Source organism: Toxorhynchites rutilus, chromosome 2 (assembly GCF_029784135.1).
Source record: "Toxorhynchites rutilus septentrionalis strain SRP chromosome 2, ASM2978413v1, whole genome shotgun sequence".
NCBI classification, from domain to species: Eukaryota; Metazoa; Arthropoda; class Insecta; order Diptera; family Culicidae; genus Toxorhynchites; species Toxorhynchites rutilus.
The window spans coordinates 79,797,408-79,804,080 of NC_073745.1; the positions used below are offsets into that span (position 1 = coordinate 79,797,408).

Sequence of the window (6,673 nt, forward strand, 5' to 3'; positions counted from 1 at the left end):
CCTTGTACTATAGCTACAACTGAGCATCTTGCGAAACGTTAAATTGTTAAATTTCTTGAATGAATCGGTATCTCTCTTTTTCTTATTGTGTAATATGTACGAGTTAATCAATTCTGGCATAGAAAACCCGCAGTGTATTGTCAAATGATAAATGTAAACTCTTCAATAGAAAGATACTTACAGATTGGTTGCGAAGAACGCACTGATATAGTTTATTACAATTAATAATCGATACTCATTATATTTCACACAAATAAACAGTTCCGATCACATCATTCAGTCCAACAAGCACGAGCTGATGAATGATTCCCGTTTCAGATTGCTTCCACTTTCCAATTATCCTCCACATGCGAACACTTTTTGTTGCTGGTCATCGGGTTCCCCACGGTAGGTACGAAACCCGGCAAACGGACATAAACGAGCAACACTTTTAGAACACAGCTCCAATAAATATCACAACCAAACAAATAACCATAAATTTATTCGACATCATTCTCTAAATCAAACTTCACTGACTAATTTGAACATGAACAGCGGTGCGGAGCATCAACTCTTCGGCAGCAGCGAGATTCCTTTGAGAAAAAGCAAAAATACACACCGACCGACGTAAACAAACTCCATTTATCACTCCGATTCTGATTCTTTCCGTTTTCTTACGATGTGATCTTCCACAATTGCCTGATTCGCTCTCTTCTGTCTCGCCCTCTCTTCGCCGGCTAAGTCAGGATCACCACACCAGCCGTCGGTCAACTTCGAAAGGTACTCGGGTCGAAAAGCGCGCGCGGTTTCTGGAGAAGCAAGAAATGCAACCAAAAAAAAAACAACTAAATACGTGAAAAACCAAAACAAAACAACAAACCGTGCCGTGCAATAGCGAAAACAAACCGCTCTGACGTTTGGCTTTGGTCGTGCGCTCTTCACTTCACTCTCCGGTGCACGCTGTGTTGTGTGCCAATACCAGCATCCGAATGATCGTAGCAAAAACGTTTGCCCCTAGCGTGTGTGCCAGAACGGGGCGCCGCGAGCGAGATCATTCGGAGGGCCCCCGCCAATCGTCATCATCATCTTCGCCGGCCAGCAACAGCAGCAGCTGGGGCTGAATCTCAATGACCCCTACCGTGAAGGGAAAAACTGTAAACAATAATTGCAACGATAATATTTATTTGTGCACAATCAAGCGCGACAGTCAAAAAACGACGTGAATTAGTGAGTGAGTTGTCTTGCAGAACTCGACGAGAAACACTACAGACACATTTCGTGGATCATAATATAAGCTTTGTTTGCAACCCAATGACAGATATATGGTCCACAAACAACGGCTGCACTTAACTTCAAGCTGAGAGAACTATTCGCTATTAAATTGTATGTTAGTAACGCAGGAGACTTTAGAATGAGTTTTATTATAAACGTAACGTCCTCGAACACAAGCTCAAGAGCAATTGGAGAAAATTTAAATGTTAGGTTGTTCAAAAAGTATTCGCGATTATTTGTCAATAGATGATATTGAGTTATATAAAAGGAGGGGTCAAAAATGGGGAATCGTAGAAACACATTCCATTATAGAATCAGTGATACCGTAATGTCAATATTGTCGCCAGAGAGCCCAATGAAATCTTTTTTAAGTGCAGTAGCAAATTATATCCAAGTATATTATCTTTTTTTGAAAAAATGTTGTTATTCCAGAAATGGCCGAATTGTTCGAGTTATAATTTTCAAAATTCATTTTGGAACAGGATTTCTATCGCTTTTTTCATAATTTTTCAACAATATTGAAACAATTTTCCGAAACGTTCATTCATAGTTACATTGATTTATAAAAAAGGGCAGGGTCGCGCATTCCAGAAGACGGTCTAGATTTACTTTGGGAAAATTAAGAGAGATGCCTAATCAAAAAATATTTCAGGGTGCTGCCAACACCAATACGAGTCGACGTGAAATACATCATAGGGGAAATGCGGTCAAAATGAACCGGGTTGGTAAAATGAACCAGTACTCAAACTTCGATAATTTAACTAAAAACCAATTGATACTCCTTCATTATCCTATTCTTAGAACATTTGAAGCTATTTAAGACACCCTGTTATGCATGAAACTGTCAAGTGTACAAAATCTATACACCCAGGTTTTTTTACGCGGGGGATAAGTACCTCGTAAAAAAAACCGCGTTAATTGGAAAATCCGTGCCATGTCAACCAATGATAGATATCATGTCACCTAATGATAGATATCAAATGGGACTATCTTTACGTAGAACGGAAGTAAAGAAACTTCCGAAACCCCGTAGTTTTTTTCCTGAAATTTCGTTGGTTACTGGTAACTATAGTTCGGTTTTCCTCACAAATGAGGTCATCTGCTGTTGCTAGAAGATTCACTAGTAATTTGTACACTCTTCTGCCGATGCACGTGCAGTACCACTGTTGGACCGTCCAGAGCTAAGTAGACAGGGAAAGACATTCACGGATAGCTGCCCGTAAAAACCCCGTCCCGTTGTACCGCCCGGCGAGCTCCCCGTTACCCAACACCTAAAATCCACGTAAGAATCGTGATAAGGTGCGGCACTAAGCGCTAAACTCCATTACAAGCACTAATTACCGTAATTTGCTCTGAGGGAACATGAGAGAAAAATGTGAGCTGAGAGGGAGATGTGATATTGCACTGGTCTTTTTTTACGCGGGTACCGCGTTAAAAAAACCGCGTTAATTGGAAAATCCGCGTAAAAAAACGCGTTAATTAAAAAATCCGCGTAAAAAAAACCTCGTAAAAAACCGCGCAAAAAAACCGCGTAAAAAAAACCTGGGTGTATAAATAAAAATATAAGGCAAAATCTGTTGGTAAGCGGAAAACCCGAAGAAGGGATGGTCCGATTTTAGCCTCCTGTATTTTGTTGTATTCGTCTCTTCCCGTAGATCAATATAGTGGAGAGAAAAATCGGAAAAATTTCGGAAAATCCTGAAGGAAGGTCGGATCATTCGGGAAATTGAATTCCCACATGTTCGAAAATTACATCATAATAAGCGTTGTTAGTCCATTCGATGTTTGCGCTATCTAAATTGATCTTTGTTCGTAAGTGAAAATGGATTTTCAGGCGAAATATAACGCATTTCCATATCTTATATCTATAAATAAAAATGGAAGGCCAAATGTGTTGGTAAGTGCAAAACCCGAGGAAGGAATGGTTCAATTAGAGTAATCTATATTTCGTTGTATTCGTCTCTTCCCGTAGATCATTATAGCGGAGAGAAAAATTGGAAAATTCGGAAAATTGAATTCCCACATGTTCTACAATAAGCTAAGCGTTGTTAGTCCATTTGATGTTGGCGCTAACGAAATTGATTTCTGTTCGAAAGTGGAAAAGGATTTTCAGACGGAATAACGCATTCCTATATCTTCTATTGATATAAACAAAATGGAAGGCCAAATGTGTTGGTGTGCCCTAAATCCGAGGAAGGAATGGTCCGATTTGAGCTGTCTTTATTTTGTAATATTCTCTGTATCAAACATGTATTCCATGCAACGGAGAAACGTGTTATTTCCAAATGCTTGAAGAATCTTGAACGAGAATTGTGTCTGAAACTAATTTTATATTATAAGGACGAATGTTTGTAGGAGTACTAGACAATTTATAGTAAAAGAAAATTGTAATTTTGCGCGTGCGCATTGCTCGCGAAATTTAAATTGTTCGCCCTGAAATCTTCGACAAATCGTCAGTTTGGACAACTGTTCACATATTCAATGAGAGGTAAACAGATATTTTGTTTGGTTTCAGAGATTAATCCGCATTCGAAATTACTTTGTTGTTTGGGGTAAAATGCCACTGGATATGGATTAACAATGTTATGTTTTCCAAATCTGATCTACCTCATCACATGTTGCTTTTCTATGGCTTCTTTTTGTGGCTTTGACCTTGAAAAAATATGTCACCTCAACAAAAACCAAACCTCAATATGTGAAGGGTTATTTGTTTCTTACTACGGTTTTGTACGTATGAGAAAATTATAATTACTACTCAAGGTGAATAAGCTCAGCTTGGTTCGTACATGTATCTACTGTTTTAATAAGGATTTAAACAAATTAAGGTAAGAAACAATGCATGAATCTATCCCATTTAGCATGATATGTGTAATTGCTCATTTTACCACCACCATGTGATCATTTTAACCGCACGATAAAACGTGTTCGATTTTACATCTTTTTTTCTTATAATGAAAAATGTACTGTTTTTATTTTTTATAATAAAAACTGTTTGATATCTTGAACAACAATTAGTTAAGCTATAATATTCTTCGAAGAACGGAGATTGTAGCGGTATGTGGACACAGTAAATGGGCATATTCCTTTAGCCGCTTTCCCCCTATTTATTTCTTCATCTACTCAAGCCCATACTTTCTGTGGTATTGAATTATCCATGTTTAGTAATCCGGAACCAGAACAGTTAATCAATATTGACTATCGCTAGAAGCAGTTGTGGCCGAGTGGTTAAGGCGTCTGACTCGAAATCAGATTCCCTCTGGGAGCGTAGGTTCGAATCCTACCAGCTGCGCAAAAAGATATTTTTTTTTTTAATTCATATTCTTTTTTGACTTAGGACTACGTCTTTGGATTCTAAAATGTTTAAACAATTGTATTAACACGTTGAGTGCCGTGTCAGTCGCCGGTGACTGACAGTATAAAATATTTTAATAAAAGTAAAAATAGAATTTTCCAGAAAATTTTACTGATTTTTATTAACACGTTGAGTGCCATGTTAGTCATTGGTGACTGACACTTTCCGTTCAGATCGTGACTGACACCGAGCTTTCTAATTTGCCAATATTGCGCTACGCATTTGCTGTACACGATACCGGCGCGTGCGTTGCCTGACGGGAAAGTCGCTATAGAAGCGCGTGGCACTCAACGTGTTAAACATTAAAAATGAAGATAGCAAAACAATTGACCCAATGAAGTAGATATGTTTTTCAGATTTTATACACTGCTTGGGCTTCGGTCTAAGTTCGGGCGTTACCCATCATCTGCTTTCCTTATTCGTTTTGAAATATTATTTTTGTGGCTGACGAGGTGCGTCGATGCACATTAAAAACAATTCTACACTAGCTGACCCGGCGAACTCCGTCTCGCAAAAAAAATATATTTTATATGAAAATTTCCGAACATTCACGTTTTCTTATTAAGCGAACGTTCGTGGGTTCAATCGCTGAACTTTGATTGATTGATCTCCTTTATTTAAATTGTGTTAGGGTCACCACGAAAAAAACAAGTTTTTTGCTTTAACTATTATATTTCAAATTCTACATGCAAACTGTCTTCAGAAGACTTCTAGAGCTCACTAAGACAAGCATTTTGTGATGCAGAGCTTGTCAATATCTCAACTCTGCTCAAAAATATTGATTATTGTTCCCCAAAAATACAATCCTTTCATTTGTTTGTCGTTCTTTTTGAAGCAAACATAAAACATGTTTGTTGGCGGAATTTGAAAGAACAAATTTTATCCTGTATAATATGTATTTTCAAAACTATGTTATTTTTTTGTGTTTGAGTAAATTAAAATTGAAATCATGGTAAAAACCCATCAATAACATTGAGCAGGATTAAGATATTGACAAGTTCTGCATCGCAAAATGTTGGTCTTGATAAGCTCTGAAAGTTATACGAAGAGAATTTGTATGCCTAATTTAGTTTCATTTACTTAATTCTCGAGTGATGCAGAAATTAGTGTTTCATTTGTATGGCAGCCCCCTTAGAGAAGAGGAAGGAGTATCTAACCTCCGTAAAAACATTTATTGCACCCTAAAACCTCCACGTGCCATATTTGGCTCCATTTACTTGATTATTATTTGAATTATGCAGAAATTTGTGTTTCATTTGTATGACAGCCCACCCTTAGAGAGCGGGGGAAGTTTCTAACCACCATAGACACATTTATTGCACCCTAAAACCTCAATATGCCTAATTTGGTTCCATTTGCTTGATTAATTCTCGAGTTATGCAGACATTTGTGTTTCATTTCTATGGCAGACCCCCTCCCCCCTCAGAAAGGTTGGAGGAATGTTGAACCATTTTAGAAATGTTTCTTGCCCCATAAAACCTCCACATGCCAAATTTGGTTCAGTTTGGTTGATTAGTTCATGAATTATGCAGAAATGTATGCTCCATTTGTGTGGTAGTGCCCCCCGGCTCCCCCTCAGAGAGAGGGAAGGAGTGTCTATTCACCATGGAAACGTTTCGGGTCCCTCAAAACATTCGCATGACAAATTTGGCTCCATTAGCTTGATTAGTTTTCGAATTGTGCAGAAATTTGTATTTCATTTGTATGGCAGCTTCTCCTTAGAGAGGGGCGTGGAGTGTCTGACCACCGTAAAAATATTTATTGCACTCTAAAACCTCCACATGCCAAATTTGGTTTCATTTGCTTGATTAATTCTCGTGTTATGCAGAAATTTGTGTTTCATTTGTATGGCAGCCCCCCCTAAGAGAGGGGAGAGGAGTATCTAACCACCGTAAAAACATTTATTGCACCCTAAAACCTTCACATGCAAAATTTGGTTCTATTTGCTTGATTAATTTCGAGTAATGCAGAAATTTGTGTTTCATTTGTATGGCAGCCTCCCCTTAGAGAGGGGGGAGAAGTGTCGAATTACCACAGAAACATTTATAGCACCCTAAAACCCCAATATGC

The 6,673-nt window shown here is 38.2% G+C and overlaps 1 non-coding gene across 1 annotated transcript; it reads left to right on the forward strand.

The window, feature by feature from the left end:
• Positions 1–4,458: 4,458 nt before the first annotated feature.
• Positions 4,459–4,540, forward strand: Trnas-cga (transfer RNA serine (anticodon CGA)). Its single transcript has one exon. It is a non-coding gene; the product is annotated as a tRNA-Ser (tRNA).
• Positions 4,541–6,673: the final 2,133 nt, after the last annotated feature.